Source organism: Rattus norvegicus, chromosome 4, assembly GCF_036323735.1.
Source record: "Rattus norvegicus strain BN/NHsdMcwi chromosome 4, GRCr8, whole genome shotgun sequence".
Lineage (NCBI taxonomy): Eukaryota > Metazoa > Chordata > Mammalia > Rodentia > Muridae > Rattus > Rattus norvegicus.
This window is the reverse complement of record NC_086022.1, coordinates 178151236-178178700: the sequence shown is the minus strand read 5'-3', so window position 1 is coordinate 178178700 and position 27465 is coordinate 178151236. Positions and strand designations below refer to the sequence as shown.

The window sequence follows — 27465 nt, the reverse complement described above, 5'->3', positions numbered from 1 at the left end:
TCATCTGTGTCAACCTACCTCACTTTCCTGATTAAAGAAATTTCATGTTTCATCTCCCTTTGAGGCCAAAGACTTTGTCTGGTATTTGTTCTGATATTCTTCTTTCTTAGTGAGCCTTCCCTGTGCCCCACCCTTAGAGTGCCCCAGGTGTCAAAATACCTGGAGAGAAAGGAGCGTCTGCAGATCCACGTGTCTGGATGGTCTCCGGGATGTGTCAGACCAAAGGTCTCTCCCTCTCTCTTTTCACCTGCTGTTCAAAGGAATGAATAAAATGTCAGCCTTGTGTCTAAATGGTAAGACCATGACATGCCAGGGAATAAGTCTTTGTATTAGCAAACCCATCAAGAACCACAGTCACACAAAATCCAAGTAAGGACCATACCCAGAAACAACACTCAGGGACCACACCCAGGGTCCACACCCACAGACAACACCCAGGGTCCACACCCACAGACATCACCCAGGGTCCACACCCTAGACAATACCCAGGGGCCACACTCACAGACATCACCCAGGGGCCACACCCACAGACATCACCCAGCAACCACACCCACAGACATCACCCAGGGGCCACACCCACAGACAACACCCAGGGGCCACACCCATGGATGACAAAGCAGAACCAGGAAGAACTAGTATAATGTAAAACCTTTAAAATAGCTTATCAAATACTCGTCCACGCACTTAATGTGCTTTAATCCAATCCATCCCCCATTCCCTCCGCTCTGCTTCTCCTCCTATCCTCCCTACCGCTTTGCCCACCAAACTTCATGTGCTCCTTTTAAAAGTCTACTAAGGACCCCACTTAGTGATGCCTGTGTGTGCATGAATGTTAGAGCTATAGGGAGCCTCTCAGGGGCCACACCCCTAAAGGAAAACAACGATCCTCATCAATGCTGCAGTGTTGACTGGTCTAGCCTGGTGCACATCTTGTGCATGCAGTCACAGCTGCTGTGAACCCGTGTGTGCGATGGCCCTGCCAATACTGCTTCACTGCAGAGATTCACTGCCTCTGGCGCTCACAGTCTGTTCTACAGAGGTGCCTGAGCTTTGCATGTAGAGGTTACGACACAGACGTTCCCTTCAGAGCTGAGCTCCCCTTCAGAGCTAAGCAGTCCACTGTCTCTGAGTCGTTGCACACTGACCAGCTCTGGGTCTCAGTACTCAGCACCATTTACTGCAAAGAGTTTCTCCGATTAGCGTTGGGAGACATGCTAACACGTAAGTATAAAACTAAGAACTTGTGGTGCCGTAGAATACTGTGTCCATTTAGGAGGACGATCGGACCCTTTTCCCACAGGACCCATGGCACAGCCAGCTGTGAGATTTTTCACTTCCACCTTGTGAACCAGGTCAATCAGAAAGTGATTGGTTACTCTTGTAACAATTGTGCCCACTACCGCAGATGCCCACCCAGGCATTCATATCTTGCCAAGCCAATTGTTATTATACTGCATAGGGCTGGGGCTGGGTAAGACCTTTACTTTTCTCACCTGGTAGCATGCATAGAAACTTCCAGGACTGTAAAGGGTGAGCTGTGCCTCAATTGTGACTTCAGCAAACAGTCTTAGCTTTGGGTTCTAGAGCAGTGGTTCTCAAACAGTGGGTTGTAATCCCTTTGGGGCTTTCATATCAGATATCCTGCATGTCAGATGTTTAAATTGTGATTAATAACAGTTCCAAGCTTATGGTTATGAAGTAGCCATGAAAAAATTTTGTGGCTGGTGGTCACTACAGCATGAGGAGCCGTATTAAAGGGCTGCAGCATTAGGAAGGTTGAGAACCGCTGCTCTAGAGGGTAAGGAAGAACAATGGTGATAACTTGTACTCTACGGGACATCACTGACTGAGAATCCACCAGCTCCTATGGCTGATACATATTCAGAAAACCAGTAAGGTACAAAGTCAATGAATAAAAATCTATACCCTTCCTAAACACCCATGGCAACCACACTAAGGAAGAAATCATGGAAACAATCCCACTCATAATGGCCTAAATAAGTGAATCCTGGATTAAATCTATTCATGGACATGAAAGGCTTGCACAACAAAGTCAGTAAGACCCTGAGGAAAACACTGAAGAAATTGCAAGAAGATGGAGAGACTGCCCATGCTCACGGTGGGATACATGTCGTGAAGATGGCCATCCTACAAAAGGCCAGGTACAGATTCAGTGCAATCCCAGTTCAATTTCCAACGCTGTTCTTCCTGGAAACTGAAAAAATCGATCTCAAAATTGATATGGAGCCATGAAAGATTCAGGATAGCCAAACCATTCTGAACAGCAAAAGAGGACTAAAGCGTCTCCACCCCTGGTCTCCCCTCATACTGCAGAGCAATGGCAACAAACACAGCATGGTCCCGGCACAAGAACAGACGCATTAATCAGTGCAACAGAACGGATGGCCCACACTTAAACCCACAGGACCACAACCACCCGAGTTTTCACAGAGACTGAAAGTACATGTGGAGGAGAGACCGTGCCTTTAACAAATAATCAACCTCGAGAGCTGAATGCAGAAGACTGACGTGTGTGCCCCTTATCACTCACCCTCCATAAAACCCAACTCCAAGTGAATCAAGGATCGCAACATAGCACCTGGAACCTGAGTCTCTTATAGAAAAAGAAGGGAGTGCACATCCACTCGGAGGCCAGCAAGTCTTTCTGAACGGGATCCCAGCAGCACAGGTGTTAGGACCGATTATTAACAAACAGAACCTTATGAAACTAAAAAAGATTCTGTACAACAAGAGACATCATCCACAGAGTGAAGACTCAGCCTACAAAATGGAGAAAAATATCTACCCCAGCTATGTCTCTGGTGAATGGTTATCATCTAGAGCCGTGGTTCTTGACCTTCCTACTGCTGTGACCCTTTAATTCAGCTCCTCCTCGTGTTCTGGTGATCCCTAACCCCAAAATTATTTTCACCGATACTTTGTAACCACTGTGACTCATAATATAAGTATCTGGTTTCAGATGGTCTCAGGAGACCCTTGTGAAAGGGTCATTCAACCACTCAAAAGGTCTAGAATATACAAAAAAAATTGAAAACAGACTAAATAAATAAATAAACATCCCACTGAACTAAACACCAAGAAAACGACCCAATTCAAATTTTTGACTTTTCCTTTTTAGTGTCTAGCATCCTTATCCATCAGGGAAATGCAAATTAAAACTAGTTTGAGATTTCATCTTCCCTCACGTCAGAATGACTAAGATTAAAAAAAAAGAGAGAGAGAGAGAAAGAGAGAGAGACAGCAAAAGCTGGGATGGATGTGCGGAAGGAAGAAGACTTACTCACTGTTGGTGGGAGTGAAAACTGGTGCAGCCACTGTGTAAATCAGTGTGCAGGATCCTCAGAAGCTGGAAATAGACCTTCCATATGATCCAGCTACAGCACTTCTGAGGTATATATATATATGACTCTATTCCTACTACGGAGACACCAGCTCACACAAGCTCACCATGCTCTACTCACAGCTGCAAGAAAATGGGGAGAGCCAGGGCGTCCACCAACTGATAAATGGATAAAGAAAAAGTGCTACACTTAGATAATGGGGCATCGTTCAGCTGTGAGAAGAGGCCACGTTATGAATTTGTAGGTAAATGGATGGTGCTAGAAAAAAAAATTGTTCTAAGTAAAATAACCCAGACCCCAAAGGACAAACACCCCGTTTCTCTCTCATATGTGGGTGCTGGCTGGAATCCTTGGACACGTGTGTCTAAGTAGGAGAGCCCATGGAAGACAGGGAACTAGTAAGACTGCACAGGCAAGGGGAAAAGACCAAATGAAGAGGGTATGCAAGGCTGGAGTTGTCCTTCGACAGGAGGACAACGCCTCTCCCAGGCGCTAACAAATGAGGGACGCTATGTAGGGTACGGGTTATAGACTTTTGAGTCACTGGCAGGGTTCTCAGGTTTGGAAAGTAAAGAATTTTAGTTTCTTGCCTGGATTTCACCTTCTGTTTTTCTGTCCTGAACTTCTTTCAACACAGCTGGCTCCTTAGTGTCAAAGGATATTGAGCAAGTGATTCCTCTTCTACCGTTCAGGATCCCACAATGAGAGACCACTTATTTCCATATATCTGAGGGCGTTAACAAAGGGGGAAGGAAACAGAGAGATGGGCAAGGAAACCAGGACGCATTCGCTAGTTAAAGGAAGAATGATGGGTAGGGGGGAGGAAGAGGTGAGGCATTTCGGGCTCCTGCATTGTGTTAAATTTGCTCCCTCTCTTTCTTACGGGTAGAACAGCTTTTTAAAACCATAGTCACTTTCAAATAGTCTGTTCTCTGCTGTCAAGTTTCTTACATCAGTCAGTCATCTGTCTTCTGATCTGGGAGTCATTCCAGATAAATCTGGAGTCATCAGATAAATCATGGGACATCTTGTTACATTTTAATTTCAGATTAACAGAAAATGTTTGGTTGGTATAAGTAATGTTTGGGAAAAAAACTTATATTTTTTCAAACTCTATTGATTGCTTGTCTTTGGAGTTAACTGGGCATGTTGTGTTTTTATTCCCTATATCCAGAAACACTCATCTAGCAATCTGGAGGTTTGGGACACCCCAACAGACACAGTTACAGAATTCATACTAGCTCCAGTATCTTTCATCTATGTAAGTCCAGCTTCTACTGGGCCATTTATCAGGGTCTGGGATGTTCTATGATAAATATTTCTTAAGACTGTTCTTCCCACGGACAGCTAGAGTTAAGCTTTGAAGTTGGAGGCACAGCATGATCCTTACTTGAAGGGCACCCTGGGGTGGGCAAGCCGCGTGTGGTCAAAGCACCTGTAAACACAGAGCTGGGAATCTTGCCTGATTCTGTCTTCAGTGGAGTTCTAACAAGGGCTGTGATGGTGCCACAGAGAGAAACCCCGATTATGCCTTCAGTCCTGTGCCTCTGTTTACTGACCCCATTCCCTTGGAAGCCTGGGTGCACCCTCTCACACCACCAAGGTGGTGATGATGTACAGGGGTTGGCAGGAGCCCATGCTCTCTGGCTCTTCTCCCATAGCAGGCTGGTGTGGTGGACAGAGAACAACAGTCTGACGGTTGCAGATTTCTAATGCCCGAGGAAGACAATGCTTCTTCTCCTTCCCAAAGTTCCGGTGTCCTAAAAGGAGAAAGGGATGCCATAGAGCCCAACCAGTGACTTCCAGTGGTTTCCAAGACAACGACCAATTCCTACAGCTTCCAGTCCTAAAGATGTTTACCAAAGCCCAACATGAAAGCTCTCAAAGAAACCCACCCACCACAGGTGACAGAGCAGGAGGCCTGGCTGCAGCTCTGTAAGACGCACCATGGCTACTGCACTTGCCTTTGACCAGTGACCTTACGTGTGTGACGTCGCATCTTTAGGACAATGTTTTCTTAAAGAAAACTAGCATTCTATTTACCTGTGCTTTCTTAAACCTCGGCTTTAAAAACGTTTTAGTGCTAGGGATGTGTGTCAGTAGGTAGTTCTCACCCAGCATGCAGGAAGCCCTGGGTTCCATGGGCTGAGCATGGTGGTGCATGCCTACAATCCCAACACTTCACTACAGGTGAAGAAATAAAGTTTCATGGTTTCCTAGATATGAGAAACAAAGTTGTAAAACCAAGGTTTTGAGAAATGCATCTGGTGGTCAGGATGCCTATGACACAAACTTGTGACCTTTCTGAGAGATACATCTGACCTCTGGATGCCCAGTGATATGATAAAGTTTTGGTGATAAGATTCTGACTAAGCTAATTAAGACAAAACAATAACAACTGTTCCCCCTACCCCTCCCTGAGGTAAATTCCGAGAACAACTGCAAGATGTCATCCTGACCCTGCCTGACCACTCAGTTCACCCCCCTCTAAGGGACATGCCAACTTAGCCCTTTCTCAGTGATTCACCAAGGCCAGGTGCGGGGCTAGATAAGGAAAGTGACCAACTGAGCCAAGAACAGCCCCTTGGGCAGGCCAGCCAATACCTGACCACATCCTTTGTCCTGTGTACCACGAGTAAGAATAGACCAGCTAACCCTGTTGCTGAAGTCTGCCCTCTGTAATGAATAAAAGTTGTATGCTTTTTGGGTTCGGGGTTGCCTCTCCCTGCGTGGATGAGCAACCCCACATACGTGGATTAAAAACCTTACACCCTCTTGCTATTGCAGCGGTCACTTTGTCAATCTGTGCTCTGTGGGTGGCGCTCCTGAGGTAAGGCCACCATGGGGTCTTACAACAGAGGGAGGAAGGTAAGAAGTTTAAAGTCATCCTTGGCTGCAAAGCAAGTCTGAGGCAGCCTGGGACCCAGGAGAGTCTATCTCAAAAGACAAAGCAAAATCTTCTTTAAATTGCATTTCTGATGTTTGTCTTTCCCCGTGTACCCTGTTTTTTTTCTTTTTTCTTCTTTCCTAAAGAGCTAAAAATATTTTCATGAAAATAAATGTAGTGACAATGTTTTCTACTTTACCAACTGTAGTTCTCATTACTTTTAATACATCAAATGGTACTCTTGAATTCTCAGGTACTCCTTTTTAATGCACGTGTAAGTGCCTGCTTGTATGAATGAATGAAAGAATGAATGAATGAATGAATGAATGAATGAATGAATGCCTGCCTTCAGGGACATTTGTGTACCGTGTGTATGCCTGGCGCCTGCAGAGGTCAGAGAAGGACACCAGATCCCCTGTAGGTGCAGTCTCAGACAGTCTTGAACCTCCCAGCACGGGTCTGGGAACTGAACCTGTATCCTCTGGAAGAGCACCAAGTGCTCTAACTCCTGATACCCTCAGCCCATACATTCTTTTCTTATTTCACCTGAAACCTTCTCTGTTTTGTTATTTTTCACTGTGTTGCTTTATTTTGTCATATATCCTTTCTCTTTCTTCTTTTTAATTTCCAGGGTTCTCCCTCCTCCGATCAAAGGTTGAATATGCATATTTTTCATGATTTTATTCACCTGGCTTTTTTTTTATTCGATATTTTTTTAAATTTACACTTCAGATATTATTCCCTTTCCTGGTTTCCTGGACATAAGCCCCCTATGTCATCACCCTCTCCCTTCTTCTATGAGGGTGTTCCCCCTCCCCAACCACCCCCTAATTCCCGCCTCCCGCCCTGACATTCCCCTACACTGGGGGGTCCAACCTTGGCAGAACCAAGGGCTTCTCCTCCCACTGGTGCCCAACAAGGGCATCCTCGGCTACGTATGCAGCTGGAACCATGGGTCTGTCTACTTGGTTTTTTTTAAGCATTAGAACTACTAGGTGAAGCTTTCTTCCCTCTCCCCGTTCCCCTCCCCCTCCCCCTCCCCCTCCCTATTCCTTTCCCTCTCCCTCCTCTTCTTCTCCTTCTTCTTCCTCTTCTTCTTCTCCCTCTTCTCCTCCTCCTTCTTCTCCTTCTCCTTCTTCTCTTTCTTTATTTCTTAATTATCATAACTTTATGATTATGATGATGACTATTGCTATCTTTTTCCTTTTAATTCTTCCAATTCTTCTAATTACTATTATTATTTGCTGCTGCCTCTTTTTCTTGTTGCTCTAATAATTCTTCTTTTAATTCTTCCTCTTCCTCCTCTTCTTCCTCTTCCTTTTCCTCCTTCTCCATCTCCCCCCCCCCCCCCCGCCTTCCCCCTCTTGCTGCTTCTTCTGTTTCATTTCCAGGTAAAGGAACGGGAGGACCTCTCTAAGCCCCTCATTAACTTTCATTACTATTCCTTCCAGATTTTAAACATCTGCAAGAAGCAGACCTAGGGCCCCACAAGCTAAATTCTCCCAGGTGACAAATCTTCCCCGAGGCCACGAAGCTTACTTCCCACCATTGTCCAGGACCCCTAGACAGATCTCCACCCAGGGACAAAGCCTGTAACTGCTGACCCCAGTGACTTTTCCTCTCAGGAAGCCTGGTTCAAAACCTTTTGCCAACAGAAGTTGGCATGCCCAGCCTGTAGAATGCCTGTGCCCGGGGGGATAAATAACAAGTCAATGATCAGCAGCTTAAATTTGTTTCTCTAATTAACTGAAGGACCTGGCCTTCTGGCACAGGGTCACCAGAAACTGCTAGAGAGCAGGACTTGAAGAGAGGTGGGGGAGAAAGGAGGATGGAGTCAGGTCTTGGCTGACAGCTAGCCCCAAGTTTCTCTCTGTTTTAGGGTGTCTTTCATCTACTGTTGGTCATGGGCAAACCATGCCAAGCAATCAGGGATGTGCCCAGCTGCAGACAACAGGCTTTGAACTTGTGGATGAGTGTAATGATTACATGGTTGTGCACTCAGCCAAGAGTCAAAGTACACAATCCCCCTGCCTCCTTTTTTACCTTGGATCTGAAAACAGTTTTCAACATATGGTTTAAATATTACAATAACTGTCTTGGCCCAGGAAGGATTTTTTTCTTTAAATCCCAAATCAATTTGAAGTCTTTTCTGAGGCTACAAATGAATTCATCACTATAAGTAACCTCTGGTATGAACCCTAGGAACTCTGGTGAAAGGTGTGGTGTGTGTAGCAGGTCTATTCAGTGTTAAAACTTGAGTTTATGTTTAAATCATCCAAAATTCCACAAACCTTCCAACACTACCCACTAAAAGGAGTGGTGTTGAAGAGTATCCAGTTGAGCTACTAAATAACTTTATAACACGCTTCCAGCAGAGGTTTGAAAATGATTACTTTGTATAATGTGGAGATTTCTTCTAGTCCCTTCTCCTTATCACAAGCTAGGAGAAAGATTTTATAAAACCAGAGACAATCCTTAAGAAGACACTTTGTGGTAGGAGAAATGGCTCTGTGGGTCAAGAATTTGCCAGGACCTGAATCAAGATCCCAGAACCCACATAAAGCCAGATGCCCTCATTCACACCTGGAGTCCCTGTCTAATGAGATGGGAGGTGAGACCAGACAAATGCCTGTGGCTGAAGGGCTAGCCAGCCTGGCATGTGTGTGACACAGCAAGTGACATTGTCTCAGATAAGACAGAAGACGAGGACCGGCGTATGAGATTGTCCTCTGCCCATGGAATATGTGTGCTCACAGTAACGTGAACACTGATACACAGAGAGTAACAGAGATGGATACATGGAGGAGAAAGGGAGAAGGAAGAAGGAGGAAGGAGGGAAGGTTGGAGGGAGGGAGGAAGGAAGGGAGGGAGAGAGGGAAGGAGAGAGGGAGGGAGGGAGGGAAGGAGAGAGGGAGGGAGGGAGAAAGGACACAAAGAGAAGACTTTTGTATCAGACTCTACTTTGATAACTGATACTATAAATTGCAGATAGTCCAGGGACATTGGGGTATACTAATCTTACAATACCAACATCTGTATAGCAAGTCCTCCAATCAACTGGTAAACGGGGTCTTTCCTGGGATCATTCGCTCAAGAACTATGTCCCTCAAAGGCTAAGTTCTCATTCCCAGGACCTATGAATGTGTCACCCGTTAAGATTTTTGCAAATTTAATCAAATTAAAATGAAGCCCTAAGCCCCGCCCCAGAGGCATTGCAGGTGTGGCTGCTATGTCACGTGTGTATCAGTAGGTGGCAGAGAGGAGGGAGGCTATGTCTACATTCAGTGCTCTGACCTGTGATCATCCGAATGTTAATAGCCCGACATTCCCTGGAAAAAGGGAACCTGAGATGACCACTAGTCTGGTGTGGGGCAGGCCTGAGGGAACAGCCCATGAACAAATGACCCTTGCCCAGCTCCATACTGCATGAGTGGGCATCGCACTCCTGAGACCACTCCTGAGATCCCGGGTGCCATTAAAAGGAGCGAGTAGCTGGTAGAGAAATGGAAGGGGAATAGAAGGGTGTGGGCACAATGAAGAGAGGTAGAACTGAAGAAGAGTCTCCAGGTTAGTGAGGAACAGTCCAATGTGAGTAGCTGGCGATGCCACCTGGAACCATCCTCATGACCTGCCATCAGGGAACACATCTGAGTCCATGGCCCTAAAGCTGCAGGGCTCAGTGACCACCAAGGTCCAGTCGGGCTTCCCTGGTCTGGGTGCTGCTCAGTCTCCAGCAGCAGACTCTCTGGCTGTGGGGTTTGCTGGTGAAAGCGTCTCAGATGCCCCTCGGGCCCAAGATCCAGGGCTTTGAATTGCCTCACCCCAACATCTACCCCATAGATGAACTAGTGGAGTGCATTTAGAGCCACTCCTACAGATCCAAAACGCAGACCTCCAGGACACAGAGCAGTAGCAGGATATCCAAGATGAGTCCGTGAGGTTCCAGTATCGATAACGTAGCAGAAGCTAAGGGCCTCGTGCCAGAACCACGAGCCACTGCAACAAACATCTGCAAGCGAAGAAGTGTGGACAAAGGGTGTACTGCAGGACACACTACGACACACCACAGCTCGCACAATACGATTTTTTTCTGTTGAAGAGAGGTTGCAAGCTTGGAGGGCAGGTACAAGGGGAGGGGGAGATGAGTGGGATTGGGGTGCATGGTGTAAAAATCGCAAAGAACTAATAAAGTTTTCACGAAATAGCTCCTTCGGTTAGATCTCATCCAATATGTACAGGGGTACAGAAGAAGACAGGAGTGAGGGAAGCAGTGGTGCTGAGGTGGCTGAATGCAGACGCAGGAAGCCATGGAGGAGCCAGGACTGCCGACCCAGAGGCCTAGACCAAGCCTGCTGATACCTTGAGTGGACGTCAGGGCTCCAAAGCTGAAGAACCATATATCTGTTGTCGAGCCAGGCTGTGTGTGGCCCTTTGTTTACAGCACCCCTAAATGATGAGTCCACCTGAGAGAGAAGGGAAGGAGTCATGGAGGAGAGTTTATCCCTCGTTGGGAAGGTATCGACTCCCTGCAGAGCCCCCAAGCTCAGAACCTGCTCGCCTTTTGGCTTCAGTTTGGGCAGAGCAACAGCCAGTGAGTAATGAGAGTAAGTGCGCATGTGCCCTCTGAGCTCCTCCCTGCCGTAGCCATCCGAAATAGGCACCATTTCTCCTTGCCTTGTAGCTGAGAAGAGAGAGGGATGGCAAAGCTCAGTGAGTATCCTTGTCCCAGGTCACAAAGCCAGTAGGTAGAGAGCTCTGATTTAAACCAGGTCTGTTTGGTATTCATTCCCAGGCTCTTACGCATAATACTTATTGATTTCGCTACACACTTCATCTGGCGATGTTTAACCTCTTCAAAAGTTCTTTTCTCTTCGTGGAGTATCTCTTGGCTTCAGAGTGAGGGGTGAGGAGAACGGGAGAAATGTGTTGTGGAGCACTTTTCTCCAACCATGGGACTCCTTGGAAAATAATAACAGAGAATCACGCTCTTATTCTCACTCTCTCTCTCTTTCTCTTTCTCCCTCCCCTCCCTCTCTGTCTCTACCTACCCACTCTCTTTCTCTCTCTCTGTCACATAACTCATATAACTCCCCCCCGTGTGTGTGTGTGTGTGTGTGTGTGTGTGTGTTGTGTCACATAACCCCCATATAACTCCTTCCTTTCTCACCCCCACCCTGCCTATCTTCTCTTCTGGTATCAAGTTGACTATTACTCACTCTTGTGACCTTTCCTCAGTGCCATGGTCAAGTTGATGACTACAGTAGAGCCGCCCATCTCCTGTATCTCTCCTTTGAGGCTTCATAATCAAAAGTTAACAAAGGTTGGAGTAGCAGCATAAACCCACTAAAAGGTCTAAGGACCTGTGAACATAGCTCTCGGAGAGGTCTAGGCAGCTGCCCCCAGGCATAGCCTAGTGCACTGAGATCATTCGTAGACCAGGTTACATCACATGAAGGGCACAGAGGTTGGTGTGGCATGTAGCCATGCTGGAGTATGCTGGCCATGTGACTCTCTGCTATCATGGTGTTTGGTTGGCTGGCTGGCTGGCTGGCTGGCTGGTTGGTTGATTTTGCTCGCAGGAGGGAGCACAAGGTAGTGGCCTGTTTGGAGAGCTTTCCTATATACCCTTTTCCATACTCCTGCACTACCAACAGCACTTCTGCCCCTAGGCACACACCTTACAGAAATGGGTACTTACCCTCTTTAGGAAGCAAGGTCAAAATGCTCAGGGCAGGGGTTGGGGATTTAGCTCAGTGGTAGAGCGCTTGCCTAGCAAACGCAAGGCCCTGGGTTCGGTCCCCAGCTCCGAAAAAAAGAAAAAGAAAAAAAAAATGCTCAGGGCATCACAGTTCACAACAGCCAAACACTGGAAGCAGTGAATGTGCACCAAGTCAAAGAGATCACAGAGCGGTGTCAGGCCCGCTTTGTACTTGCTTGGGAGACCATTCATTTATAACCAGGAAGTTATAAGCTCTATTGAAGGGTCCCGGTTGAATCCAGATTCCACAGTGTTCCTGCTTCGATCTGAAAGTAAGTCCTCAAGGCTTTGCTCGGTCTTTGTTCTAGAAGATGGGCTGTGCCCCCCTCTCATCCACTGAACCCCCTCAGCTGGGGCCCTTACAGACTGACAGGATGGCAATGAGAGATTACCAACACATACTCATCTGTGCTGTAGATCACCCAACGCTCGTTCCCCTCCTGGGTTCCACAGAGAAATAAATCTCCTTTAATCCCCCAGATGATATTTGCTCTGTAAAATGAATTACTACATTTCCTGAGATGAGGGAAGCATGAGACATGCCTTTCAATAATTAAGATTGGTCTTTTCCAGTTAAGGGGGGGCGAAGTGAGAAAAATGAAATCCAATTGAAGTCTTTTTTTTCAGGGACAAAGTGCTAAATATGAAACTCCAAGTGTTCTCAGGAAATCCTAGACAAATTTGACTGCCGCAAACACGGATGAGGGAGAGCAAACTCCCCTAAGGGTAAGGTCTACATGTATGAAAACCAATGGTGATGTAGAAATGCTGAGTGTGGAACCCCCGAATGAGGAGGACATGTTTGCAGCACACTCTATCTCTAACCAATGATAGATGTTACTTTATGCGTCTCCCTGGACAAGAGAGCTGGGGTTATTGATGTACTAATCTATAAAATCACAGCCTTTTGCTTTGAATATTCATCCAACATCTGGCATAGCTTGTCTTCCCAGAGATCTGAATGCCATCCCTTTCAGAAATCTCAGGCTGGTAACTCACCAGCTGCATCTAATCCGCAAATGTTTCATTTAAGCAAAAATGATTCTTTTAAATGTTTTAAGCTCCTTAAGTTTTGCGGAGATGCTATGACATAACAACCCCAAACCCCAATGTCTTATAAACAGCACCATTTATTTCCTGTGCGCCTCATGGGTCTGCCTCTTGGCTGGGGCTCTTCAGGACTCTGTAGGAATCCACTGGCCTCTGCTGGGATTGGCTGAGTGCAGATCCAAATTGCAGGTAAGGCTACATTCTCTTCCACCTGTCTCCACAGCCTGGGGCTGCGCAAGGAGCCTTCTCCCCTGGCAGACGCAACACAAGAGGAGTGGGGTGGTGTGTGATCCTTAAAGGTACAGATAGTTTTCCCTTGTGCATCTTTGGAAGAAGGGAGGGATCTAAAGACCGCTAAGATCCAAAGCAATGAGGTGAGGGAAAACAGTATCTAAACTAATGTAGTCAAATTAGATGATTTTGAAAGGGGGTGGCTTTACAGTTTTTATCTTAAACTAGGAAGATTTAGTTATATTAGGCTAACAGCTCAAAATCTGCAGGTGTCTGTCGTCTGTCTCCCTACATCTAGCTGTCTGTCTGTCAGTCTATCATCCGTGTGAGTATTTATCTATCTTCTAGATATCATCTACCTACCTTTTTTTTTTTTTGGTTCTTTTTTTCGGAGCTGGGGACCGAACCCAGGGCCTTGCACTTCCTAGGCAAGCGCTCTACCACTGAGCTAAATCCCCAGCCCCATCTACCTACCTTTTATCTCTCATCTATCTATCTATCTATCTATCTATCTATCTATCTATCTATCTATCTATTTATCTATCTATCTATCCAGTCTATCATATATCAGAAAAAGAGAAAAGGAAGATGTCATGTAGGCCAGTAGCCCCATGATCTGTCATCTCTAAGCCAGTGAAACAAAAAACTAATGGTACAATTCAACCTGAGTCTAGAGGCCTAACAGTAGGGCAAGTCCTGGTCTATGCCCACAATACCAAGAAGTGGGGCACCACTGCCTCAGGGAACACAAGAAGCCCCAGCTTAAGAACAGAGCAGAGTTGGGGCGGGGAGAACATGCGCTAAAACCAGAGAGTAAGTTTGCCACGACTCTGACTTCTTAGTGCGTTCGGAGTCTTGGTGGATTAAGGTTGCTCACACCTACATGGGGGAGAGGGGTGTCTGCACTCCTCGTACTGCTTCCAATACTAGTATCTCCTAGAAATACATCCAAAACTCTCTTATCGGTCACCTGCATGTCCTTGCCATTCAATCAGGATGACACACGAACTTAACGCAATTCTACTATCTACCAATTTGGCATCCATCCACACTTGGTCCGCAAATTGAAAATATATACCTATTATGCTGGTTGGCATGAAGACTGCCCGCCCCCCTGGAGGCTCATGTATTTGAGCATTTGGTCTGCAGTTGGTAGCACTGTTTGGGGGAGGTCATGGGACCTTTGGTAGGCTGGGCCTAGCTGGAGGAAAGTTGTCCCTGGAGGAGGAGCTTCACACATTGATCGCCTTACTCTCCTTCCAGCTCACTCTCCTGGCTCCCTTTCTGATAAACTTCCAGCTTCCTGCTCTGACCACCATGCCCTCTTCACCACTCTGGACTCTCCCGCTTGCAACCGTAAGCCCAAATAAACCTTTCCTTCTGTAAGTCGTACTTGATTGCTGGTGTTTTAACCAGCGATAGAAATGCATCGAATATTCCTGTCAAGGTCAGGAGAGGAGACCTTTGCGCACAGGTCAGAGTCTAAGACCTGCCCAGAGCTGAAGAAGGTAACCATTCTCCAGAATGGTGCTCTCGCTTTTGATCTCCTCTTCTGTGACACTATGGGACAAAATCCACAATGCTCAGACATGGGAATAAAACCAATTATGTCTGAGTCAGTTACAGCAAAGCAAAAAAAATAGCAAAGATATTAACTTGCTGTGTCTGTTTATATTTTATAATAGACATATTTTCATTAAATACCGAGGATAAAATCCTGAAAATGACAGGCTCCGTTCCTGTAGCTGGTCATGTAACCACAACCCTACCAGAGGAAGCCAGCTCTACCAGAAGAAGTGTTTCCTGTCACTCAGCAACATCCGCCTGCAGCCAGTTCCTCAGCTGCTCCCACTGCCATGTTTTCAAACGTAATAACCCCAATGAGGAAGACAAAGGAGCCCGTGTCCTGTCAGCTGAGATCTTTGAATGAATAATTGTCTACACCACAGATCCTCACAGTAGAATGGAAAGCCCACTGAGCCTCTGTGTCTGGGTTCAAATCCCGGCTCACCACTTACCACCTGTGTAGTGTTGAAAATGTCACCTACCGTCTTTGAACTTGCACTTCTTCATCTCTCGGGATTTTACTGGACTGATTGTCATGGCGAACATAAAAGCCAGTTCACGGTTCATGGGCGTTGGCCATCCTTCCAAGCGGGTACACCCAGGGAGACTCAAATTACCGTTTAAGGAAATGATCAATTTGCATAGCCACCTGGATTTTGCCTGCCGGTGACGGTGACTTTGAGTGGGATTCAAATGCTTCCACAGTGCGGCAGTTCCAGTCACTGCAGCACCAACCTTTGCAGCAGTTTGGGACATGCACTGAAAGCAGCCTGGAAACACCTGCTGGTCTTTCAGCCATTGTGTTACAAAACCAGGTAGGGGAATCCTTTTATCATTTCTGAGGCCGAATATGCTTTAACCCCCTGATGGAGTTAAAATTGTCAGGCCGAATCCCACTTGTGACAATCCAACCAGGCTAACGTGTCCTCTCCTTGTTAACCACCGAGGCTTTTCGGGATGAAATCCTGCAGACCCTAAAACAGGCAAAACTTGACTTAACTTCAAGGAAAGTTTTGGATTTCAATGGACCTTTGAAGTCCCTTCAAAAGCCACGAGGACTTCAATGAAAGGTTTGCCTGTACAGAGGACCACGGAGGCCGGCCATTTGTAGGCATTCAGTTCATCTAGGAGAAGTGGTCTGGTGGAAATTGGTTCAGTTAGGAGGGGCTACATGAGGAATGCCAGTTCAAACTCGGTAGGATGAAAATGAGCTGGTTTTAGACAGCGGGCCCTTGTCACTTTGTTCTCCCTGAATTTACAAAGGCACGTGTCCCGTTTGCGCCGCAGTGATGGCTGAGAGATGCACTAACGGTAGTAAATTAGGGCCAACACATACTACTTAAGATATAGGAAAAGCACGACCCGTAAGTTGTCTGTCCACATATGTGCTTCAATTATGTAGTTAACAAACAAATATTTTGAAGTGGGAAAAAAAAAGTTTCCAGACTGTGAATTCAGACTTCAACTTCCGTTGATGTCAAGTGCATCCTGTGTCAAAATGAGCCAAAGCAGCCATTCTTCAAATAGTTTTAATCACACAGCACTTTACGAACCAAGCTAATAGCAATTGCATACTGGGAATCTTTGTCTAAAACATCTCTGGTAGAGCGTGTTATGCTACAGCTTCATCATTTTTACTGTGAAAGTTATTGTTTTCTAATCTGCAAGACGTGTCAAATGATGCCACAGGAAGTTAATTATAGCGAGCGTGCTTAACCGGGGCTCAGTGAAGAGCAGATTCCATCTAGTGGCTTTATCCATATAAATATAAATATATAATCTGTCGTTTTCACTTAATTAAAAATGTAAATACATAAAACCTCCATCTTAAAAAATATTTACTTTGTGCATTAAAAATGATTTGCAGATCCAGGGTGTACATATAGTAGCCCAAGGTTTTCTTTTCTCTCATTCATAGATAGAATATTAACATTTCATAATAGGAATTCTGTTTCTGAATATGTGTAATTCCTAAATTTATGCCGGAGTCCTGGAGTTCTGTCAACTGGAAAGACAATACCAGGTGCACACCAGAGCACGACTGTCCTAAGAGAGGACATTGGCATAGAAAGGCACTTTCGATACAAATTGTTACATTGCTCTGGTCTAGACATTTTACAAAGACACTGTTTGACATCCATGGCCAAAACAGGACTGCTAGAATGTCATATATTTCCAGAAGAAGAAAAAAAAAACAGAGAAATAATGTGGTGAGTTCTAATACGTCTCAGGAACCTGGGGATTTTATTTGGTCCACAGACAGATCTTGGAGTAGCTATAATAAGTGTGCCTTAAAGGTTATGTATCAATAAGGTGTCAGTGTGCACAAGGATGCCGCATTCTACTTGTAATTAAATTTCAAACCTAATTATAATTTGAGGCTTTCTTTTAATTACATTGCAATATTTTCCTTTCCTAAGAAGATGATTCCTATAGCATCTTTTATCTGTAATTTTCATTTAATTAAAAATGTAAATAAATCAAGACTCCTGCTTAAAAAATATTTACTTTGCACGTTAAAAAGAGGATTTATAAAGTCGGGCTGTATCTAGTCAATCGTATTTGCTTGGAGCCTTAAGCATGGTGACTAAGAAAATACATACAAGTTGAGGTCTAAATTCTCCTAAATATCGTGAAGACATTGGCAACTACAATGTTGCCAGTAGTTATCTTTCTTAGCAGTGACAATTCTTCTGTCACCACTGGAAAAATTCTACTTGTTGGGGAACACACACCTTTTATACTGTCAGGCACAGCTGGCTGTTGCCAGGCAACTGTGGGGCGGAGCATACCTGGCTGTTGCCAGGTAGCTGTGGGGGTGGAGCTTAGACAGAATACCAACACTACTAATCATTCAAAGCCAGGTTCAAATGCCACCGCCTTTGTGTGAAACCTTGCCTAACTCCTAAGGTCAAATTCAAGAGGAGCCAATGGGGCAGTAACTAACGACTCAAACCCAGACAGAGCACTAGAATAGACCAGGACACACGAGTTCACGGAAAAGGATTCTTAGGTGAATGACGAGGCAGCCAGGGCAGTCTTGATCCCAGCAGCACAGTTACTTACACTGTGGGTCAGGACCACATGCAAGGCCCTAAATAATGTGGGGGGAAATAAAGGCAAGAGTAAAACTTTCCTGAACGCATTGAATGAAAACTAATTCAAAACCAAATTCTTGATGGCTCTGAGTTCTTCCTGGCAGCACTCCCGCTGTGAAATATGACTGCACCGGAACCTTGGTTCCTAGCACCCACATGGCGGCTGCTCGCTACCATAGCTTATGCAGTTCCAGGGTATTGGACGCCCTCCTCTGGCCCCCAAGCACTGCGTAAGTGTAGTACGTAGGTGTGTATTCAAGCAGAACATCCCACACACATAAGGTAAAACTAAATCTAAAAATAGATTCGAAATACCTCCTGGTGTTATTTTCCTATATTATATCTGACATCAGACCACAGAATGTAAACAGAAAGGGAAGATGAAAAGTTACAGAATAGCAGAGCGGTAAACCACGGTGTGTGATCGAAGAACGGCGGGAACCTGAGGAGGCAGAAATTGTTATCAGGAGAAGAGGATGAATGGGAACACGACATGGAAGTGACAAGAGGCGCTTGGTTGTAGGATGGGATCTTGCATGGAAATGGTAGGTGTTAGCATTTCTTCTAGGCACTGACCAACAGTTACCTAGCAACAGCCAGGCATGCCTCACTCGGCTGCTTTCCCCCTCTTGCTCTCTTGCTTTCTTACCCTCTTCCCTCTTCCCTCTCCATGTTCCTTCTCTCCCCTCTCCTCCCCCCCTCTCTCTCCACGTGTTTATGGTTCATGGCCCACCTCTATTCTTCCTCTTCTTCTTCTTCTTCTTCTTCTTCTTCTTCTTCTTCTTCTTCTTCTTCTTCTTCTTCTTCTTCTTCTTCCCCTCCTCCTCCTTCCCTACTCCTCCTCCCTCTCCTCCTTCCCTTCTCCTCCTCCCTCTCTTCCTCCTTCCCTACTCCTCCTCCCTCTCCTCCTTCCCTTCTCCTCCTCCCTCTCTTCCTCCTTCCCTACTTCTCCTCCCTCTCCTCCTCCCCTTCTCTTCCTCCCTCTCTTTCTACCCCTTCTCCTCCCCCTCCCTCTCCCCCTTCTCCTCCTCCTACTCCCCCCTCTCTCTGTATGTGTCTGTCTGTCTGTCTCTACTAAGCCCTCAACTTCCCTCCCCATGCCCTAAATAAACTCTATTCAACATTATATCCATCGTCGTATGACTGGTACCTCAGAGGGAAGGGATGCCCCAGCATGGGCCCACAGAGGCACCCCTTTCCCCTGTACCATACCTCACTCTGCCAAACATTTCTCCTCCTCTTCTTCTTCTTCTTCTTCTTCTTCTTCTTCTTCTTCTTCTTCTTCTTCTTCTTCTTCTTCTTCTTCTTTTACAAAAGACAACAATAGGCACGTGGCCTTTGGCAGTAATGGAATTTTGCCCTCAACAAAGGAGTCAGTGGCTGAGGAGCAGAGGAGAGCAAGCAGGCACGGCATTCACCAGGGCAACCTTGGGAGAGGACCCAAGCAATCACTGATCTGACGTAAGGCCCACTCCATGAGATGAAGCCCATCAATACCCAACGCTGCTTGGATGACTGAGAACCAAAAACTAGACAGCCTAGGTGCCTACAGTAAACTAAATAATACCATTATTTTCTGTTCTGAAAAAAAAGAAAAAGAAAAGTAGGGATAGAGCGAGTCATGAAATACTCTGCAAAATTCATAGATTAGTGCCTCGGTCAGTCATCATCAGAGACGTTTCCTCCTGCAGCCGATGGGAACAGACACAGGGACCCACAGCCTGACAATGTGCAGACAATGTGAGACCTCAGAATGCTCATGCCTACATCGTGTGTCTCCATCAAATCCCTCCCCTCTGTGCTCAGGGAGTCCCACAGAAGAGGAGGTAGGAAGAGTGCGGGAGCCAGAGGGATGGAGGACAGCAAGCAAACAAGGGCGCTACATCAACAGCGTGAGCAAAGCTCATGCGAACTCAGAGACCCAGGCAGCGCGCACAGGGCCTGCACAGGTCTGCACCAGGCCCTCTGCATACATGTCATGGCTTCCAGATTAGCGTTTACGGGACTCCTGAGTGTGCGAGTGAGCAGGTCTCCTTTTTGTGCCTTTTCTTGGGTTCCTTTCCTTCTGTTGGTTGGCTTTGCCCAACTGCAATGGGACAGTTTAATTTTACTCTACTGTATCTTATTTTGTATTTTTTTCTTTTTTGTTTATTCCTCTCTAAAATAGTACATCCTAACTCCAGCTTTCCCTTCAGGAAGGAGCAGCTCTCCCAGAGACTTCAACTGAATACAGTCTAACAAGCTACAGTAAGACTGGGCACATAGTGTCCTCACGTCAAGTACTTTGTTATATTTTTAAAAAAATTGAATGAATGGACGAAACCCTAGCCGACAAGGTAAAGGTTAGCAACTAAGGTGTCACCTCTACCTGCTGGTGGAGGGAAATCATTTCCTCTAACGGAGTGAGCAGCACTGGGTAGAGCGACCACTGCAGGGAAGGCGTCACGTTCATGAGGGGTTGACCAGCATGGGGTGGGCTGCACGTTTTTCTGGGCTTTGGTTTGGTGAGATTTTTTTAAATTTTTATTTTGTTTGGGAGGCATGGGTGTTGTCTTATTTTGTTGTCTTGGTTTTGGGGACTTTGTCGTTGTATTTAGTTTTGGGTTTTTTTGGTGGGGAGGGCTGTTTTTCGTTTTTTTTTAATTTGAAAGAGAGAGGACTTAAAGCCGGTCGAGAGAGAGGGGGAGGGGATATGGAGGGACTTGGTAGAAGAAAAGAATATAGTCGAAATATATTTAAATTTCAACAACTAAAATTTTAATTACTAAAATAATTAACAACTAAGTAAATAATAACTGAAATTATCTATAAGGCCTTTTGCCCCTCGGCCTTTCAAAGTGTGAGGATCTAGAGCGTCCTCGGCAGACACTGGAGCTTCCTGTGGTCATCCCAGTTGCTCCAGAGCAGCAACTAATGTCTCCTCTTTGTTTATAAAATCACCAGCTCCAGGTTAAAGAGATGCCCCAGTGGTTAAGAGCACTGGCTGGTCCATGTGGGTTCAGTTCCCAGCACCCATAGCAGCTCACCATCTGTAACCCCAGTTCCAGGGGATCTGGTACCCTTTCTGACCTCTACCGGCACCAGGCACACGTGTAGTGAATATACGTACCTGCAGTAAGATACTCATACGCATAAAATAACCCATAAAGGTATATTGTTATGTAAGCTAACTAAATGAAGACCGGTGCCCACGTTCTAATCCTGAGAACTTGTAAACCTGCTGCTTAGCGTTGCAGACTGGAGCCTGGCAGGTGTGGGTGAGGAGAGGTGGCTCCGTAGTAAAACACTGCAAACGTGAAGAACAGAGTTTGGATCCCCTGAATCCAGAATGATCCCTATGAGCATAGTAACACCGGGCAATTTCAGCAGGTGTGAGGAAGCTGGCTGGTTATCAAAAGACTATTCAAACCAGCACACTCTGGCTTGCGCCTGAGACTCTGGTTACTTTAAATTCTTATGCTGCTCCTAGTGTGCTGTTTTAGCCAACACTGTGCTGGTATAATGTCCCGTTTTGTTTTGTTTTGTTTTGTTTTTTCTCACTTGCTCCGGTTCCATAAGTGGTGGAATTGTATCTACAGAAGTGGAAAGAGAGAGCTGAAGGGGAAGAAGTAGACGCTGCCCTAAGAAGTAAAAGTATAGGGAAAAAATCCCTAAAACGTCCCAGTTAGAACAATCAATCAATCAACCAGTCAATGAACAGGAAATCGCATCTCTCAGACCATAAGGACCACCAAGAAGAAAATAAGAGGACCGGGTAAGTTTGTACTGTGAAGGAAGCCCCAGCCTCCCCAGGCCCATGCTAAGCTCCCTTGAGTTATCTGTAGGGCTCCAACTCCAACCCTTCACAAGATTGTTCTCCCCTTCACAAGAGTGAACCAAAGATTTGTCCGTAGGAAGCATGGGTTGCAACACCGTCCCGCATTCACTATCGGAATCATACCTGGGCATGTGATGAGGCTCTTGACATAAAATCAGTCCACCAACAACCTAGTCTGGGTATCAACCTGAAAAGAACCGGAAGGGAAGTGCAGGATGATGCATCTGGACAGAACTTGGGTGAGGTGGGGATTTGAATGGGGAAAAGGTCAAGGTTGTCTTTATAATAACAGTTTCTGTAAGGTGTCTATGGCATCAGATCAGAGCCTAAAGGCAGCCTCTAGCTCCATCAATGTAGTAGACTCTATCCACTGCTAAAGCAGGCAGTAGGGATCAAGCAACTCACCTCAACAAAAGCCAGCAGCATCCCTTAGCTGCCCACTCAGGCTACCTCAAAACTAAAGCTCCTCCCACTAATGCTACACTGAATGTCCTCGTACCTTCCAACTCTGGACCTGGTGACCAGCATGCCACTCTCAGAAGTGCCCCCAACCTACTCTCATGCTGCCCAGCTGTTTCCTTTCTTCTTGCTTTGGAAATACCAATCCTTACAGAGTCCAAGTCTCTTCTCGGTCTTAGTCAACGTGGGAACCTGGTTGTTATAAGACACGCTCAGCCCCATGCTAGACATGGAGAACTCGAAGGCAAGGGCATGTTCTTTGCTCTAAAGTAATCAACAACCACATCATACGGCAACATCTTGAATCCCCTTTCCCAGAATTCAGAGGCTGGGAGCAACTCTACCTTCCCGGTGCACTTCTGCATCTTAGATAGTACTCCTTCCCTGGACAGAGCATCTGAGAGCTCTCCTAGACTCTCCCAAACTGCATTCCACAAATCGTCCATAAGCTCTGTCTCTCTGGGGTGACTTATTTTTGTTGCAATTTCATTGTCAGAGGACGGCAGGAAGCAACTGTGGGCTCCACTGGGCCTCAATCAGATATCACTGTAACAATCATCTTTGTGCCCCCGTAAAACACTCACACATTGGGTCTGTGTCCACATGCGCTCAGGAGTTGGTGTGTGTAACAAACCAAAATTTTTGTTTCTATTTTCTAAACATTTTGTTTATTCTCAGAGTGTCTGGTGGGGGGATAATGTTTGGGTGCATGTATGGGGGATCAGAGGAAAACTTGGGACTCATCTCTCTCCTCCCATCATGGGTTGCAAAGACCAGGCTTGGGTCATCAGGGTTGCACAACAAGCTCTTTGCTAATAGAGCCTTCCCACCGCTCTAAACCGTTTTGTTTGCTCATTCATTTGTTTGTTCTGTGAAGGATTTGAAGGTTTCTGTTGTTGCCTGAGAGTGGTCATTGTGTTGGACTACACCATCTTCAGACCTGGAAGGAAACAATCATAGAAACTGAGACGGTGCTCAGGCAGCTTCCCAGAGGCTCATGACAAAACCACAGCCTTATCAAAACAGAACTAAAAGTAGTCTTTTCCCAGACAAACACGTGTGTGAAGGAAAGCACTTATGTGTCCCGGGGACCATCATAAGATAGCGTTAAGTCCTTGCCACAGCAGAGGGGCTTCTCCTACCCTGTTTCCGTCTGTCTGTCTTTGGAGGAGGCCCCACCTACACCTCTCTTATTAAGACTTCTGAACTATCCTTCCTCGCCTTGGCACCTGGCTCTGCCACATGGAGGGTCCTGGATGAGGGAGGCCATGATGGGAGGGGCTCCGTGCTGGTGTTCTTTTAACAACTTGGCTGCGTGGCTGCCATTCCTTTCATGCTCAGGAAACACACGTGGTTCCAGGAAACTTCTCCCTGACTGGATATGGAACTATCCTCCAAACTCACACAGAGGGACCCAGGACTTCCCTGCACTAATCGTCTCTCAGCCAGTAGCTGCTGCCTTTTCTTCAGCCCATGCCAGACTTTGTTACAGCTTATGACTATTTTCCTCTCCAGCACAGGCTGCCAAAGCACTGCACAGGGCCCGCTTCCACGGTTTCCTGTCAAGAAGAGTTTTTGGCGTCATGTAGTAAAGATTCGAATAAAGCGTCAAGATGTGACACGCACGGGGTCTTGGAGAGCCTACAGCACAGCTTACTGGAGGGAACAATACAGAGAGCCGCCATAGTTGGAACAAGAATGTGCTCCGTAGGCTCCAGGTGCTTGGCTTCAGATGTCACGGGGTCAATAATGGATGGTACTGTTGAGGATGGGGGATAGCTAGGAAGTGAGCTTTGGAGGAAGTGCGTCACTGGAGGTGGGTGTTGGGGGAAGTTCATCACCGGAGTCAGGCTTTGGAGGAAGTATGTCACTGGAGGCGGGCTTTTGGAGGAAGTACGTCACTGGAGGCGGGCTTTAGGGGAAGTGTGCCACTGGAGGTGGGCTTTGGGGGAAGTGCGTCACTGGAGGTGGGCATTGGGGGAAGTGCGTCACTGGAGGCGGGCTTTAGGAAAAGTGTGCCACTGGAGGCAGGCTTTAGGGGAAGTCTGTCACTGGAGGTGGGTTTTGGAGGAAGTGCGTCACTGGAAGTGGGCTTTAGGGGAAGTATGTCACTGGAGGCGGGCTTTGGAGGAAGTGTGTCACTGGAGGCGGGCTTTGAGGTCTTACAGTCTCTTAGCATCTCCCATTCACTAGCTTCCTGCTTTGAGTTCAAGATTCTAACTCACAGCCACCCATGACCACCATCATACTGTCTGCCAGATGTCACACTGTCACTGTCACCAGAGAATCTCACTCTCTGCTGGTTTGAATATCGTTTGCATTCACAGAGAGCAGCATTTCATTATAGAGTTATCAAGTCATAGCTGTTGGCTACCTTTACCCATGAAACTGCGTAGATTCCTATGCTCCTTACACTTAGTAAACAGGTGTCCTTCTGCAGGAACCTTCAGTTTGTCATCACTAATTTACTAAAACCAAGGGAAGAGTTCACTCTGTATCAGAGCAACTTAAAAATGGGACCTGACCTTGACGATGATTCCATATGACCCCTGTATTGCCCAAGAGTACCTCTACCTACGAGTACATTTACCCCTCCACACCTGCTACAGGCTTATATGTGTTTATTAAATAAAAGGAATCAGTGAAGGAGCACCCCGGTCTTCCCACGGCTGGTAGGCTTCCATTCATCTTCAGCCGCAGTTTCACGAAGACACTCCAGTTCCTTGGATCACAACTTCCCTGTGTTGACTACTCTCAGGCAACCTCTCTAAATCTATGTTTAAAAACCTGTTGCGTTTTCTTTCTGTTTAAATTACATTGTTCTATGTGTTTCCCCTAAGTAGACACACAGAAAGAGCTTCCAGAAAACAAATCTGGCAGAATGGAAGAGAGTAGGGTCTCCAAACTCTAGCGAAAGAGGCTTTCAAGTTATAGGAAAAGTAGGTGTGGTTTTCCGCCTGACTTTGATAGTTGCTTCCAGAAACTTATGTTGGTACCCTTTCCTACTCTGTTTTCCTCTTCACCCACCCAGCCCTGCCTTAAGTAGCCACTTCTCAAAGCTTCCTGGATTCTTGTGCTCAGCACCAACCTCCAAGAGCCCTTTCCTTTCCTTTGGCTGTGGATTCAGTTGGGCAACAGAGGGTAATAGTCCTCGAGATATTCAGCTACTGAGGTGGGCTCTCGTGCTTACCATGTGCTCATGCAGCATCTGGGTGGGTGGGTCAATGCATGCGTGCGTGCATGGGTGCACAGAAAGATGAAGCATACTGTTCAAGTTTACAGAGACATTTGTTCATCTACATGCTGGGAACATCTGCAAGACTAGAAGGGCAGGAGGGGCTACAACCCTCTGTATGTCTGGAGAGAAGAAGGTCTACCAATCTCAGCCTGAGGAGACTCCTTTATGTGGTGCTGATGGTCTACTCTCTTTTCTGTCCTGTGGAGAGGGAGGCTGGCATAGGGAAAGAGGAGGGGAGGAGGGGTCAGGGAGGGGGGACAGAATCCTATGTCATCTGGGAAGCAGACACGATTATGAAAAGACAGTAAGTCCTACTTTTCTGGGGCTCCTGGCTATCCCTGTCCGCCTTGAAAAAGCTGGCCCGGGGCCACAGGCTGTCAACTCCTCAATGTGTCTCTGGGCAGCTTGCCTCTTGAAGGACATTTCAAGAGCTTCTTAGAGAATGCTCTTTCAACCCTTAACTCTCTTCCTGTCAGTTCTGCTCACCCCAGCATACAGCAGGCACTTGGGACAGCCCTCCTGCTCTCCAGACCCCAGGCTGAGGTAAATTCTACCATTCAGCCTCTCAGTGTGGTCTCCACCTGAACGTCTGCCCATCTCCTTCCTGGCCCCTTCGCTCTGTCACTTTATTTCTAGGAAAGCCTTTGGTGTGTTTCCTACGTGGAGGTGGAGTCACCCCTTCCTGCTCCAAAGAGTTCATCTACCTGAAGGATCCGATGATTGTAGTGAATCAAAGTGGAGACCGAGTCACAGGAACCCATCTGTTGCCAACCAGTGCAACAGGGAATCTAAACCCAGAGCAGAAAGTCTGTGTTGTGGGGAACTCAAGATCCAGAAAGGAATCGGAGTTTCAACAAGACAAGAAGCCAAACAAAAGGTACCGGACCGGCTATACGGCTAAAGCAGGTAGAGCCTACTGGACGTTCATTCTTTGCTTCTACTAAGTACACCTGTATTTGTGTCCTCTCTAGAAGGACCAGATGACATATTAGTTTGAATTTTAACCTCCACACCTAGAGGTATGGTTAAAATTCCTCATAGGGGAGGTGTAGGTTAACCAATGGGAAATGAGCATCATGGGAGGAGGTGTAGGTTAACCAATGGAGGATGAGCATCATGGAAGGTGGTGTAGGTTAACCAATGGAGTTTGAGCATCATGGAAGGTGGTATAGGTTAACCAATGGGAAATGAGCATCATGGGAGGAGGTGTAGGTTAACCAATGGAGGATGAGCATCATGGGAGATGGTGTAGGTTAACCAATGGGGAATGAGCATCATGGGAGGAGGTATAAGTTAAGCAATGGAGGATGAGAATCATGGAAGGAGGTATAGGTTAACCACTAGGGGCTGCCAGTTCAACAGAAAGTGCTCAACCAAGAGTAGTTGTCATTGTTCTTACGAAGAAGAGTTTTCGATGTACCTAGGCTAGATCTTGTGGGCAGAGGATAGGCTTAAGATCCCCTGAGTGAAAATTAAGAAAAGCGATAGGAAAGACAACTTTGAGATAGGAAAATTAGTGCTTGGTTGTTTTGTTACTAATATTTTTGCCTCCATCACGTCATAATTGGGATGCGATGAAGCCCAATTAGAGTGTGTAATTTGATGAGTTTGACATCTGCATACATCTATCACTACAATCAAGGTACCAGGCATAGCATCACCTCAAAGGTTAGCCCTCCTGTTCGTTTTGCAGGAGGTCTGCCTACCATCCCTCCCCACTCTCCCTCCCACCCTCTCAGACAACCAGGGCTCTGCGCTCTGTCATTAGGTGATAGTTTATATTGTCTCTATCATATATTAAAGAAGTGATAGTATTTGGTCTGGTGTGGGATCAAATCTGCCTTTTTTTTTTTTAACTCAGTGCGATTATAAGTTAATTTATATTGTTTGCTGTCAAGAACTCGTTCTTCTGGTGATTGAGCAATGCTATAAAACTGAACCAGCAGGCCAGACACAGAACACACACCTCCCATCTCAGCACTTGTGATGTGGAAGCGGT

At 46.3% G+C, this 27465-nt stretch overlaps 1 non-coding gene across 1 annotated transcript; it reads left to right on the top strand.

Annotated features, from left to right (window-relative positions):
- The first annotated feature begins 9446 nt into the window (after positions 1–9446).
- LOC120102662 (small nucleolar RNA SNORA17) lies at positions 9447–9576 on the top strand. Its single transcript, XR_005504283.1, has one exon. It is a non-coding gene; the product is annotated as a small nucleolar RNA SNORA17 (small nucleolar RNA).
- The last annotated feature ends 17889 nt before the right edge of the window (positions 9577–27465 follow it).